General features: G+C 33.8%; 1 pseudogene; it reads right to left on the bottom strand.

Moving 5' to 3' along the window:
* Positions 1 to 6,387: 6,387 nt before the first annotated feature.
* On the bottom strand, positions 6,388 to 9,323 carry LOC120158766 (annotated as a pseudogene).
* Between the last annotated feature and the right edge of the window lie 6,384 nt (positions 9,324 to 15,707).

Consider the following 15,707-nt stretch of genomic DNA (forward strand, 5'->3'; position numbering starts at 1 on the left):
TCACCCTGAAGTAAAAACGTAACACAACCTAGCCTCTCAGCGTCGGTACAGTCTATCTGATCCAAAACCTGAATAACATTCTCCAACCACTCCTCTGCCACTGTCGATGCGGTATGGGGAACACGACTAAATGCTCTGGCTGATAAAGCCCTCAAAGGCTCTAGCGATAACCCTCTAGTAGCTGATACAGGCATAGAAGAGGGCACCTCAACCGAAATGGCTCGACGCAAGGCTCCTAGAAGAACCTAAGTCAACACATCTACAGGAGGGTTCGGTTGTGGAACTACTAGGAGAGGTTTATTAGCACCACTCCCGACCTCATTCGTATTTGCCCACGTATTAGGATAACTCGACTCCGAAGCTCCCAAAATAGCATGTTTTTATGGTGTCTTCACTCTAACTAGACACAATACAAACTAACATCAGAGTGAGAAGTGCGTTAGTGATCAAGGAAATACTTGTAAAAACATTTCAAAATAATGTGGCAATTTGGTTCCCATTTCCTACCCCTACATACAATAGCATACACATCATTAATCAATATAAAATTTACGTAACATGGCTCTGATACCAATAAATTTAGCGACCTATACCAAGTCCAAGAGTCCGAGTCGGATACCTGAGCGTACATTAGGTTCCAATCGTGTTAGACGGATCATGATCCATATTATGTACATTTCACGGAAGCAAACAAATTAAAATCTCTTAATATTCATCACACACAATGTTCAATGTAACTAACATGCAATCGAATCTCAATTAAACATGCAAACATTACATTTAAATGTTTAGGGGTATTTTGGTCATTTCATATTGTGTAATAAATCAACAAGTCAAATCACCCAATTAAGGTTACCACATGTTAAATATTTTCATAAGGATGCAACACATAAAATTTCATACCAATCGAACATCAGACAATCACTCAATTGATCATACAAGATTATGGACTTAAACATAAATATGCAAAACTTATACACCAAACAGTGACATGCAGTTGAGGGTTCCGCTATGTAATTAAGTGTGTTTAAGAATTGATCACTCAGATCTCATCAAATTTCCAAATTAAGAGTTTAAGTAATTAAAAAAAATCAATTTCTAGGCTAAATTAAACTCACATAATCATTCAGGAGTCAAATTAGAATTTAAGAACACTTTAGACCTTTAATGAATGCAATTTCACCTTTTTTGTTGAGCAAAATAGCGAATGGATCAATCCTTTGTTGAAAGGGATTGATCCTTTTTCATGGGGGATCGATCATTTTGCAAATGAATCGATCCTTTGTAAAACAGAAACTTTGGGTATCGATCATTTTTGAAAAGGATCGATCCTTTTTCTGAAAAACTATATATTTATCAAGAACATGCATATTTTTCAACTAATCACCCACATAAAAGTAATCATGGACTAGGAACATGCTTGGACACTATTCAACCACTACATACATGTCAAAACAAATGTATAGCATGCTTTATAACACAAGTCAACACATTAATCAAGGATTTGGCACCAAAAGTCAACAATTGCATAAGAGTTCATTTCAAGCCCAAGTTACCTACTTATTTTTTGCATTTAAGGTCATTTCATGCAACCTAAGAGTCTAACATGTTTAGTTTTCCAAGTTGCACTTAACTAGACACTCCAAACACTTATTTAGGGTTTAAAACAACATTTAAGTAATCTCATGCTTCAAGCAACAAGTTCATACTTATAAATCCAAAATTAACGAACCAAGCCAACATCAATTCTCAAACGTAAATCCACTTATTACAAACCAAAATCCATCATTATAAGTTGAACAAAGTGAATAATAGGTCTAAGTCCCAAACGTCCCAAAATTTCCACACAAAGTTTCTGAAAACCACATATGTATTGCTTTATGCCTTAGCCTTGGTTGATCACGCCAATGTCAAGTTCCTCACCTTCAAAATCGACTCTAATCCTCTAAAAATGTTAACAACAAGTGTGAGCTTATAAAGTCTAGTGAACGACTAACATTCGAAGCAATGCACGTAACCAATATAGATATCAATCCTATATGCTCATATTTAACTTGTTCTTTACTCTACACATATAATTCAACATCTCATGCTTGAATGATCAGCTAGCATGTTCCAAATCACTTAATTTCCATATTAAACAAATATCAAGGACCATATAGTTCAAAAGCATTCAGAAGAACGCATGAACAATTACCTTCCTTGGCAAATCAGACAAATCACACACATTTTTCCATTTTAAGATCAATGGATTTTGTTCAAAACACAACTCACTCATTGGATAAACGGACTTCATACAACTTCTATTTTGCTTATGGACTCACATAGCTCTAGAACCACGAATTACAGATCAGACTCAACGCCCAACCTTACCCCGTATCTTTTCAGAGCAAAGTTCAACATACCATCCAAACCCCGTATAATCTCGAATCACACACTAATACAAAAAACATAGAGTATTCTTTCCTAGGCATGCATTTCATATCCAAATGTCCTATTAAGAACAACAGCCAATTAATCTAATTCACCAAGAGTGGTTGTCAATGATGCATAATTTTCATGTATTGATTCAAAGTCATTTTTAAACACAATTATGGATGGTTGTCATGATCAACCCACATATTTGGAAAGTGAGAAAGTTAATCTCATCCAATTCACATTCAAAATATATATAGATTTTTACAAACCGTTTCTAAAATCCTATGCATGATTCAACATATCACATTCATAATTCACATTCTCATTTCCGGAATAAGTGGCATCATATGTAAATCAATATAATTCATTTTCCATCATCATAATTAACCAAATAACACAACATATCGGAATTAGAAAATCTAACACTACTCAAACCTCAACCTTGAATCACGTTTATTTCCTAAGAATGAGAGCCACTCACCTTACTGTCTGGAAGTCGAAAATGCTTCCAGACACTACCTTAACATTCACCAACCTCAAAGTACCAATTTTCCTCAACTAACAACACAAAAATAGCCTTGCAAATCAAATTAACACATCACAATCTAATCTAAAACAAAGTAGAATCCTTTGTTTCTAAAATAGAGCGCAAACGTCAAAAACACCAAAAACCTCAAAACGTCACTCCGAAAGCTCCAATCTAAAATGCACGAATCTCCACACTAAAATCTGATAATCAACCACTATAATCAACATCTAACTCAGCTAGAATTGCACAAATTATCATCTACAAACCTAATTTCTCGGATTCCCAAAAATACCAAAAATTGACATTGTTTTCAAGAAATCGATATCCAAATCATTTGCAATTGAAAACCTGATTTAATATGATTATAATCACTCCAAAAACAACCCAATTTCATTAAGAAAACATCAAAACCTATTAAAGAAATCAACACATTAATTAGCTCTAAAAATCAATTAAAATCTTAGAAATCATTTCAGTTAAATCAACAATTCAATAGAATCATTAATACATAGTCACTTGCCCTCTAAGCTTGAAAGAAAACCAAGGAAAAGATCCTTACCTTGCTGAAAATGGATTGAAATTAAGATCATCAATGGAACTCCATTATGATTAAGCTTTAAAAACAAGAATAGAAGAGAATATAAACTTGAGAATTAAAATCAAGATTGAGATGAGTGAATTTAGAAATCAAGAACAAAAAGAGAAAAAATGATCAGCTTGTTTGGGAGAAAATGGAGGAAGTTAAGAGAAATTACTAAAATGTAAAATGAGAAGGAAATGAAAACACTACTATAAAAAAACCCCTTTAATGACGCTCATTGCGCGTCATCTATGGGTGCAGATGACACACAAATGCGTGTCATTGAAGCCACCGACATAAATCTCAGATGACACGCAATTGTGTGTCATAAATCTATGACGCGCATTTATGACACGTATTTATGACACACATTTATGACGCTCATTTATGACGAACATTGAACGTCATTGAAGTCCCTATCATAAATGAAGATAACACACATTTGTGTGTCATAAATTTATGACACGCATGTATGACTTACATTGCGTGTCATTGAAGCTCACGTCATTAAAAAAAATGACACACATTCGTGTGTCTTGATGGTATTTCGTAAATTATATATATATATATATATATATATTGTAGATTGACAAATAATTAAACTAAATCACATTTAATGCCTCATAATACTAAATATATATATCATATTATATATAAGCAATCCATTTACATACAATATATTCACATTAAGTTATCAAAAATATTGTAATCATATGTCGATAAAAAATATCACGGCGTAATAAAGTTCTACTAATATGCCCTCTCCATCAGGGCATGTACACAAGAAATCATCATCAAGTTCTACTAAAGGGGAGTCTTGTGAAAAATCAAAAGTATCATGGTATTCCAACATATCATCAGTTTCACCATTTTCTCCATACTTGTACAACTTATGTGGTGTGAAGCCGACAACAGACAAATTCACACCTTGTCTACCTAGCAAAAAGAACACAACTTGGAAGATTCATTGCATACTATTAAGTCTGTTAACTAGTTAAGATTCTACAGAACTTTGATAAGTTAGAGAACTACTAAGTGCAATACAATTCTCCCAAGTTTCAATTCATACCTTCTGCATATTTGATCCAATGGAGTGCGGTAATGATCAAACAGTAGCCAGATACCATATCCAAGCTTCCAGTTCTTCTGCAACTTGTATTTCAGAAGATGAAAAAGAAGGCTGAATTGGCCCGTTATTTAAAGAATTAATGGGACTAAAACAAACTATGATGATATTAAAGCCACAAATGTTTCACAACCAGAAGCATATGAAACCTTATTAGGGGGCATATGGACCAGTGCATCATCGTAGAAACTATTTAATAACTCATTATTGTCATCGTTCTCAACTGCAAGCTCTGAGTCAAAAGTGAGGACCCCAATAAACTTAAAAACATCATTCAGCTTCAAGTCTGACTCTGGAGAATCATATATCTATAATAAAAAAAATGGAAAATAATCAGCCTTGCTTGAAAAGATAAGAACAAATGGATTAAGAATCATATATCCCAAGAAGCAATAATATGATACAAATACACCATGTATATGCAAGAATAATCAACTAGAAATAAGACACACAGATCTAGTAAATGTCTCAATAAAAATAAGCAGCAGATTCTCAAATCATTCAAAATAATTGCAAAATTTTTCATATACAAATATAAGAATTGATCTCAGGTCCCACATCCATCCAATTTCTCAGTACTAATGTGGTTTTACAAATAAAACTGCTACATGAAGCATAAATTTTCACTTCTAGAATGTCCTACAAAAAGAAATGAGCAAACTAGTTGACTAAAAGAAATATATTTCATTTGAAAATCCTTCACAAAAGTTCAGTAATATAGAATCTAACATCATCTAGCTAAGGGCCCAGAATGTAATAAAATGTTCTAAACGTAACTAAAAATTAAGCTTATAAAATTTTAATTAAATCAATGTAATATATTTAGCTTTAAACTAAGCAAGTCCATTCAAGCAATTCATGCAAATAAAAATAGCTGCATAAATTACCTGCTGAATGTCTGAGGAGAAAAAAGCCACAGTAACGGACAAGACTGTTGTGTTAAGCCCATCTCAATGTCTTGGGATTAAGAATGGGAACCTTTGATAGACTCGATTCCTGGAATAGGAAGTGGCGGAAGAGTTCAAGGGCATCCCAATCCTTGTGGTGAATGGCGAAACCAGTGGACTGAAAAGTTAAATAATAATACATTCTACCTGCAGGTTTCTTTGATTTGGATCCAATTAATCTTTTATTTGCTCATTGTATATCTGCAAAAGAAAATTAAAAATGAAGTGATAAGGAACAAGAATAGTACAACGCTAAGCAGTCCAATTATGTCAAAACTAAGAATCAAAATAATTCAATTAACTCTACCACAAGAAAAGAACAACGGATGTGATACTTGATATGTTTATCAGCATGCTTAATTTGCTCCTATAGAATAAAGAAGGTCAGAACACAAACTATTGAAAATGGTTCATTCTTAAAATTAAAAAAAAAACAAATTCATTGATGAGCATAAATTCAAAACTTTCACCTCATTTATACGATCAAATAAACACTGAAACACACGAGGAGTTAAGCCCTGCTGATCGCTTGATTAATTTTCTTCAAACAAGGAATTTACTAGACCCCAAATAGTATAAGTACCTGGCCATAAGCAAACACGAAGCTGTTAAATCCAACAAGACAATTTTCAACAAGAGGTGCTCCTACGAGCTGTAAGATATAATGTTGCAGTAAAAGAAAAAAATAATGCCTTTCAGAAATAATTAAAAATATGTAAATTAATAAAAATAAGCTTATTATCAATGCCTTTCAGAAATAACTAAAGCACGATATGGTCCATGCCTACTAGTCGCGCTCACTAATTGCTGTCAATTGTTCATCGATTTCCTCGGTTGACAACACTTGGAAAACTGGATTATCAGCTTTCACTACTCCCAACTGCCAAGAATCAAAGGATTCTTGTCAACCACGGTTCAAAAAGAGGGTAAACAAGAATAATTTCTTACACAATGACTGCGGTTATACGTAATTATGTATGTAATTATATTAGAGAAACAACATTTGGATTAGAGTGAGAATACACGAAAGATATATAATTCATTCACACATTTATATGGTTGCGGACTCAACGTAGCAATAAAATCACTACAAACAAAGATGATAGGCTGACTCGTTATACCTCTATCTTGGTAGCCTTAAAATCCTCTTGAAGAACAGATTGCAGAACCGAAATAGCAGTCTGTACAATAGTAGAAATATAAAACATTAGACAAATGCGATACTGTTAGCAAATGTTAAACTTGTGACATTTAACAACTTCCTTTAACATACATAAAGGATAAAATATCATACCTGCATTGTTTCCTCATAAGTAAAAGCAGGGTCATTCTTCATATTCTTTCCCAAGAAATTAATTGCCTCTTGTTCTTTCGATCCAGCACTAGTTGCCTGCAGAACATCAGTCAAAAATTCAATCTAGATGCATAATGCAAACCCTAAACCAACTAAAATTTAACCAAATTATTGTGGTCGCATCTTGTACTACACTCTCAACAAAAACAAAACTTCCATATAGAATATAGTCAAAGAGACCTAGTTACGAGAAACAGTTATGAATCATAACCATAGTAATAATATATGGCTTCTGGAACCAGGCATTTAGAACCAAAATCAAGAATCCAAACATGGTGAGCGATAAAATCAACTAGTAAACTACCTTGTGACCATAAAAAATGGCCTGCTGGATCACACTTGTAGAGTTGGGGTCCCTTTTCTTCGTCAATACCCAAAACCATGGCAACTTCACATAAAAGAAACAGAACATAGACGAGTAAGTTACCTAGAATACACAATTACACATAAGCATATATGTACTTGCATGTGTATTAACAACTCAAGAGTTGTAAATCTCCCATGGAAAAAATAAAGATAGAAAAACTTTTAAAATAAAATTATAGTTGTAGGATGTTGAAGAAATCATAGGTTTACCGACTCCAACAGGCCTCATATAAGCATGTTGAGTATAAACCTATGATTTGTCTGCAATCCTATACCAATAAAGTATGAAAGGTTAAATTAAATGTATGATCATCAAAATGGACGAGAACCATTAACATCAAAGATAGATCAATTTTCAATAAGGAATTCAAAATAGCAGTTAAAATGTGGTTGGTCATATGTATTAATTTTGGAACCAAGACTATACCCATGAACCAGTAAATAAGGATAATAAAGCCACTTCAAATTTGATGTTAAAACGAGGAGGATCTTAATATTTTTCAAATATCTACTAGTAGAAGTAAAAGCGCATAAATTTATATCCAGTGTGTATCCAAATGACTGATCTCTTCAAGTCATTAAGCTTGATCAAACATTATCCAGATGAGATATATAGAAGATACAAAATCTAAATTTTCAAAAACAACTAAATATTGTCAAGTTCAAGAGAATATAATACAAGTAACTACAAATTCATAGTGCTTGTACCTAGTCCGAAAATTTATCTTGGTAATATCCTCATTTTCGATCTTTAACTGATGGTACCCCAACCTTATATCTATCTTAGAGAACATTGTTGCACCTTTCAACTGATCAAACATGTCATCAATCCTAGAAAGAGGATTCTTGTTCTTTATCGTTACCTTATTTAGTTGATGATAGTCAATACATAATCGCATAGACCCGTCCTTCTTTTTCCCAAATAGCACAGACGCTCCCCAAAGAGAAACATCAGGTTGGATGAATCCTTTATCAAGAAGCTCCTACAACTGTTCTTTTAGTTCCCTTAACTCGATTGGAGCCATTCTATACAGAGCCATAGAAACATGTTCAGTACCCAGATAAACCTCAATTTTAAATTCTACTTCACGATCCAGAGGTAAATCGGTAACTCTTCAGGAAAAACCTCTGGAAACTCCCTAATTGTTGGAATATCCTGCAATCTCACTTCCGGAACTCTAGTGTCTATTACGTTACCTAGAAAACCTACGCATCCTTTTGACATCATTCTCTTTGCGATCAAAGCTGATATCACATTAGACAGGGATTTTTTCTTTTCACCTATCACCATAATTTCAGAGCCTTCCTTATCCTTTAGGAATAATCTTTTCTAGTGACAATCTACCCATCCATGATGTGGAGATAACCAATCCATGCCCATAATAATCTCAAACTCGTCAAAAGGCAACTCCTACAAGTTTGCCAATAATACTACCCCTTAAATCTTAATTGGCATTTTCTACATACCCTTTCCACCCTTGCACTTTGACCCATAGGATTTATCGCTATCATTTCACTAGAAATTTGATCTAAAGAAATTCCTCTAGTTCTAACCAATTTTGTGCTAATATATGAGTGTGTAGAACTAGGGTTAACTAAAACAAAAACAGGCTCATCAAAAAGGTGAAATGTACCTGTTATGATCTCTGGATCATCCCGATCATCACTGGTCTTTATATTATAAACTCGGGCCACTTCCCGAGTCTCTTGTCTTTGGCTACCCTCAGTTTGACTTCCTGATCTTCCTCTTCCTCTGCTTCTACTAGGTTCTTATATTGATCTCTCAGATTGTACTGATATATCCCCTGATCTCTGCGGATAGCTCCTAGCATAATGACATGTTCCTCCACAAATAAAGAAAGCACCAGAGAGAACTCTACAAACTCCCTGGTGAAATTTGCCACATATCTGACATGGGTTATTTTTTCTCCAAAAGCTCTACCTGAGCTCGTAGCAAAATAATAGGATTGCTTAGGCTTCTGTGTAGTTGTAGAAGCATCCATTCTATCAGTATATCGGGAACCTGATCCCTTACCTCTCTTAGAAAAATGTTTAGATGAAGACATCTCACTCCTTTTCTCATATGCACACTCTGTTCCGCAGTTGGAGTCTCCTCGTGAGCTCTTTCAATCGCCTTCGCTCTATTTATTACTTCTTACAGACTTGACAAATTTAATGATAACATCATCTCTTTTAGCTTAGGCCTCAGACCCTCTACGAACCAATCTCGACGAGCTTTATCATTAGGAACAACCTCTTTAGCATAAGGTTGAGCTTATTGTATTCGGCCTCATATTCATGCACCGCTCGATCACCTTGTTTAAAGCTAAGAAACTTTAACAACATTGATCTCATGAACTACTCCCCAATATACTTGTTTTTGAACTCCTCTTGGAAGAACTGCCAGTTCACATGCTCGGGCGACGCATACATCGTCGTGTTTGTCCACCATACCCGAGTAGATCCTCTGAATAACGATACAGATATGCCCAGTTTTTCATGATCAGAGCACTGAAAACTTTTCAACATTGTCTTTACATTGTTCAACCATAAATTCGCGTCCATCAGGCCTTCACTTTCTTCTCCCCTAAACTCAGGAGCTCCCAAACTTCTTAACTCCTTTGGGATTAGTATTCACAGTACTGGATGAGCAGGGGTGGACGAGGTTGAAACCTTATTAAAATAGCATCTAGAGCTTGCATAAATGCTCCAAACTCCATAACATGCATACTCTAAGGAGTCGACGCACTAGCATTCTCAGACGGAATCGCATTTTCGCTATTTTCTTCATAGCTTTCACTATCTGATCCATCTCTATTCTCTTGCCCAGCCGTTCTTCTCAAATTTTTAGAATCTGACATCTATTGGAACATTCATAAAGATGATACTTAAGTTAGTAAAGAGAGACATTTTATCATATTTATTCTATACCCTATCAGTAACCTTGACATCATAGTGGCATGTAAACTCTTTTTACATTAAAAATTATACTTTATTCAGTCGAGAATAAGCTAAACCTGTAGCTCTGATACCAATAAATGTAACACCTATTTCTCGTATACCCATACGTATACGAGGTATATATGTGACATCATTATTACTACTTTTCCTCAATCAAAATCTTGTAAAATTTTGTTTCATTTTATAAAACGTTTAATTCACTTAAAATAAAACATACATTAACTTAAATAGAATGACAAAAAGAGATGTTCAAACACCTTATCATTTTACAATAGTTTAATCTAAATATTGTTTAGAGAGTTTTTACTAAACTCTATTACATGCCAACTAAAATATAACAAAAGTAGACATGTATGTCATACAGTTACTGATGAGGCGACTCTGGCCTAGATGTCCAATGATCTCGAACTAAATTCAACCTACGCATGAAATAAACACACGTTAAGTATTACTTAGTGAGGTATACTTAATTATACAATGAAATCAATATATATATCATTATTCTTTATCAATGAAATATTAATTCATTATTTCCATTCATTATCATTTCCTTGTAATGCACCCATAGTGCCCATACGGTCATTCATAAACATATTATGAATTCTGGTGCCGAAACGGTTATTCATCCACATAGGATGAATTCTATGAAATGCACACTTAGTGTCAAAACGACTATTTATCCACATAGGATAAATTTTGTGAAATTCACACTTAGTGCCGGAACGGTTATTTATTCACATAGGACGAATTCCGTGAAATGCACACTTAGTGCCGAAACAACTATTCATCCTCATAGGATGAATTCCGTGAAATGTACATTTAGTGCCGAAACGCCTATTCATCCACATAGGATGAATTCCGTGAAATGCACACTTAGTGTAGAAACGGCTATTCATCCACTTAGGATGAATTCCGTGAAATGCACACTTAGTTCCTATTTGGTAATCACCATATGCATATTAAATAATCATACATATACGATTAATACAACATGTAGTTACACAATTAAATGCACTCACCTGACTTTCCTTGCTAAGTATCCAAAATGTAAGGTTGATTACTCTGGTACTTTACCTTTGCTCTTAGTTTTGCTTGTCTCAGGAGCTTTGTTTCGATCTACTCAAGCATCCATTAAAACATGTATCATACCCAATGTTAGTATATTTTCTAACCATTATACTTAAACAATACTCAAAGGGTCATATCATTAACTTTCTATAACAATATCAGCCTATTTTTAATATTTTTGGTTCCATATTATCGATACTACTACCCTGGTGCCGATACTTCTACAATATGGTATCGATACCCCCTTCCGGTATCGATACCGATTTTAGGTTAGATGTTACCTGGTATTGATACCCTTACCATGGTATCGATACTACCATATTATGGTACCGATACCCCCTTCCGATATCAATACCGATTTTAGCTTCGATGTTGTTTGGTATCGATACCCTTACCATGGTATCGATACTACCTCATCGGTATCGATATTGATTGAATCAGTATCGATACTACTTAGTTAATTTATCCCATTTTAGCCTATAGTATCGGTATTGTTCTATCAGTACTGATACCCTTGCCCAGAATTTCTAGTTTTCAACTCGATTTTCACCCAAAAGAGGTCAAATTTCATTATATTAACACCCTACAATACTATGAAACTCTTTATTAACTATCCATACTAACTTTCCTTCATTTTTCTTCTTAAAACATCTAACATATTCCAAAAGCATTAAATTCTAAGAATCGTACCACTTTTCCTAACGTGTTTTTAATCCAATTCAATGCTTTTAATCTCTCATTTACCTCTATGACAAGTCAAACCTACCATAAAACATCCATAAACACTTCTATTTCAACATATCACTAAAAAACTCATTTTCTTCAATCTGTCTTATCTCATCCATAACTTAGTTTTAATCCCATATAATCCTTCTTTAAGCTTCTAGTATACTCAAAGCTTCAATAATCAACCAAAAATGAAAGAATAAACTAGTCATTTGAAATCTCACCTTTGAGCTATGGGGAGAGCTTTTCCAAGACAAGAAGAAGATAGAGATATAACTTGTACCTTATTTTTTCCTTTTTCCTTATTTAAATACCTTATTAAATTTATTTTCTCTTTAAATGACTAAAATGCCCTCTCTCTATTGATCTATGGTTGAAATCTAGTCTAAAACACTATTCCAATCATTTACCCATCTTTTATCAATTAAACATTTAAATCTTCCATTTTTAAATCATTTCAATGAAGTCCCTAATTCGACATTTGGGACATTACAATAATAGAGTGTGGTTTGGGAGGTCTCCGGTGCAGCAGCCTTAATATACGGCTAAGGAAAAGTGCTACCAGAAATGTTAATAATTTTTTAACATTTCCGGCAAAGCACTACCTAAAAAATTATTTTGTAATAACCCTAACCCGTAACCGACCCGAATACAAATCTGAGCTTTCACATTGACTATTTAAAACATGTACATTTATGAAGACCATAAAAATTTTAAACTTTCATTAATATAAAATTTACCTTTTACATAAATACGTATAAAACATTACCAAACTCGATCAGAGCATACATACTTAACGACTTTGTTTACATGCCATCTTATTTATTACATAACAAGACATACTGTGTAATTTACTTCTGACCTGATCGTTGAGTGGACATATTTTGTTCTACTAAACTTATATCGGATCCTCCTACTTTTTAGTAACTACGTGTAAAACGCTTACACGCTAAGTCATAGACTTAGTGAGGCATAAAATATAATAATAATGCATTTTCTGTAAATATGAACATGTAATCTAATCATTCAATCATGTCACATATGATTCAGTGTAAATACTAATAACATAATAACATATAATAATGCAAACACTTTTGATACCTTTTATAGGCCCATCTATATTACTGAGAACATAAAGGTTGTGCACATATGCTGTCACCAAATCTTGTATGGGGTCCAACTAGGGGAATGTGAAATTTATCCTGAATGACCTATGGATTTGTCCCGAAGAACCTCTGTATATGTCCCGAATGACCACTCCTTAATAACCATATACATATTCCAATGGACTAAATAAGTGTACCAAAGTACCTCATATATGATCAAGAGGATTACATATATGTCCCGAAGGACCACGTAGAACCCTCGACTCTTGGCATGCCAACTATACCTATATCTCTCATATCATAGAACATGGGCATTATTCTTATGTTTCATATATTCATGTACTCATGTCATTTCTCTTGTAATCACATGTATCTTTTCTTCTATCACATGTCACATGAATCATATATCATTTATCAAATCATATGAACATTTATAACTTATGCATGTATTTATAATAATCATCATGTATGCATGATCATAACTATTATGCTATGGAAACTAATACAGGGAATAGACTTATCAAAGTCTTAACTCCATTGAACTATAATTCTATTAAGCACTCACCTTAGCCTCACTTGATTCGAATTGATTCTAATTCTTCAATTGTTCCAAAACAGAGTTATGTTTAATATCTACATAATCATACATTGATACATATCAGTATTCCAAACGGCATACTCTAATCTTTTATTTCTTAAACTAAAAGAAATATATATTTCCCTTTCCCTTTTCAGTGTATCGGTACACACTATAGGGTATCAGTACATCCTTTCACTGGTGTATCGGTACACTGCCTATGTATTGGTGCACAAATTATATTCAAAGATTTTTGTTTCAAGGGGGTATCGATACACTGCCTATGTATCGATACACTTATTACATTCGATGATTTTTCGTTCAAGAGGGTATCGGTACCTATTGAATGGGTACCGATACTCTTTGCCCAGAAATCACATTTTAAGCACGAAAATTCACTCTTTTCATCTTCAACACTTCATGTTTCCTTCCCTTTCATGTTCTTAACTCACATACATATGCTTAAACCAATTTATACTCATTTATCACATCTTAACCCTTAAAATTCCTTTTTCCATATAGAAATCAATAATTATACCAATTTTTTTTAATATGTTCTAAATCCATTTCTATCACTTCATATCTCTTAATTAAGTTGATAACAAGTCAAATTTAGTTTTGAATTCAACTTATCATCTCTTTTCCAGAAATTCATTTAGAAATGCCTTCTCTTTAATCTCTTATAACTTCTTCATCTTTTGATTATAAGACAACTTAAGCTTTCCTTAAGCTTAAGTATCACCTAAGGATCATAAACTAAACTTAAATTTAGCAAATAATTAATTAACCAGAAAACTCACATTTTCTCCTGAGGCTCACGGTTGAACAGGATGAAGAATACAGAATTCTCTAGAAAGCTTTTCCTTCATTCACATATCTCACGTGTATATATCTCATCCATATCCCATTTTTAATTCATTTCCAAGTCAATTAACCATTTTGCCCTTTAATTCATTTCATAATTACTATCAATCCTTTATAAAAGATTTCCAAATAAGTCATTGAACTATTCAATTGTTCTACTTTAATCACCAAATTCTAAAATTTTATAATTTGGTCACTAACCCGTAGTTTGGGATGTTACAAATCTCCCCCATAAGAAAATTCATCCTCAAATTTTATTTCACAAAGAGATGGGGGTATTGATTCCTCATGTCCTCTTCACGTTCCCACGTTGCTTGATCTTGTGATCCATCCACAATACTTTTACCAATGGAATAGTCTTATTCCTTAATTGTTTCACTTCATGAGCTAGTATTTGAAAAGGTTCCTCTTTATAAGCCAAGTCATGTAGAACCTCTATCTCTTGTGGTGACACGATATGAGAGGGGTCAGATCTATATTTTTGAAGCATTAAAACTTGGAAAACAACATGAATATTTTCCATTTCAGGTGGTAAAGCTAGTTGGTATGCCACTGGTCCTACTCTCTTAACAATCTCATAAGGTCCAATAAACCAAGGACTAAGCTTTCCTTTATGTCTAAACCTCAACACTTTCTTTCACGGAGACACTTTCAAGAACACTTTATCTCCAATTTGAAATTCAATTTCCTTCCTCTTAAAATCCGCATATGATTTATGTCTATCAGCAGCAGCTTTTAGATTATTCTGAATCACTTGAACTTTGTTTTCCATTTCTGAATTAACTCAGGACCAAGAACTTCTTGATACTTAAGCTCATACCAGTTCAACGGCATACGACACTTCCTCCCATATAAAGCCTCACTGGGAGCCATTTTAATACTTGATTGATAGTTTTTGTTGTAAGCAAACTTGGTAAGTGGCAAATAATTTTCCCACGATCCTTTGAGCTCTATTACACAGGCTCTCAATATATCCTCCAGAATTTGGATAGTCTGCTCAGACTGTCTATCAGTATGAGGATGAAACGATGTGTTAAAGTTCAATCGAGTTCCTAATGGTCTATGCAACGTCTTCCAAAACTGCG

The sequence above is a fragment of the Hibiscus syriacus genome, unplaced genomic scaffold (genome assembly GCF_006381635.1).
Source record: "Hibiscus syriacus cultivar Baekdansim isolate YM2019G1 unplaced genomic scaffold, ASM638163v2 tig00111330_pilon, whole genome shotgun sequence".
Lineage (NCBI taxonomy): Eukaryota > Viridiplantae > Streptophyta > Magnoliopsida > Malvales > Malvaceae > Hibiscus > Hibiscus syriacus.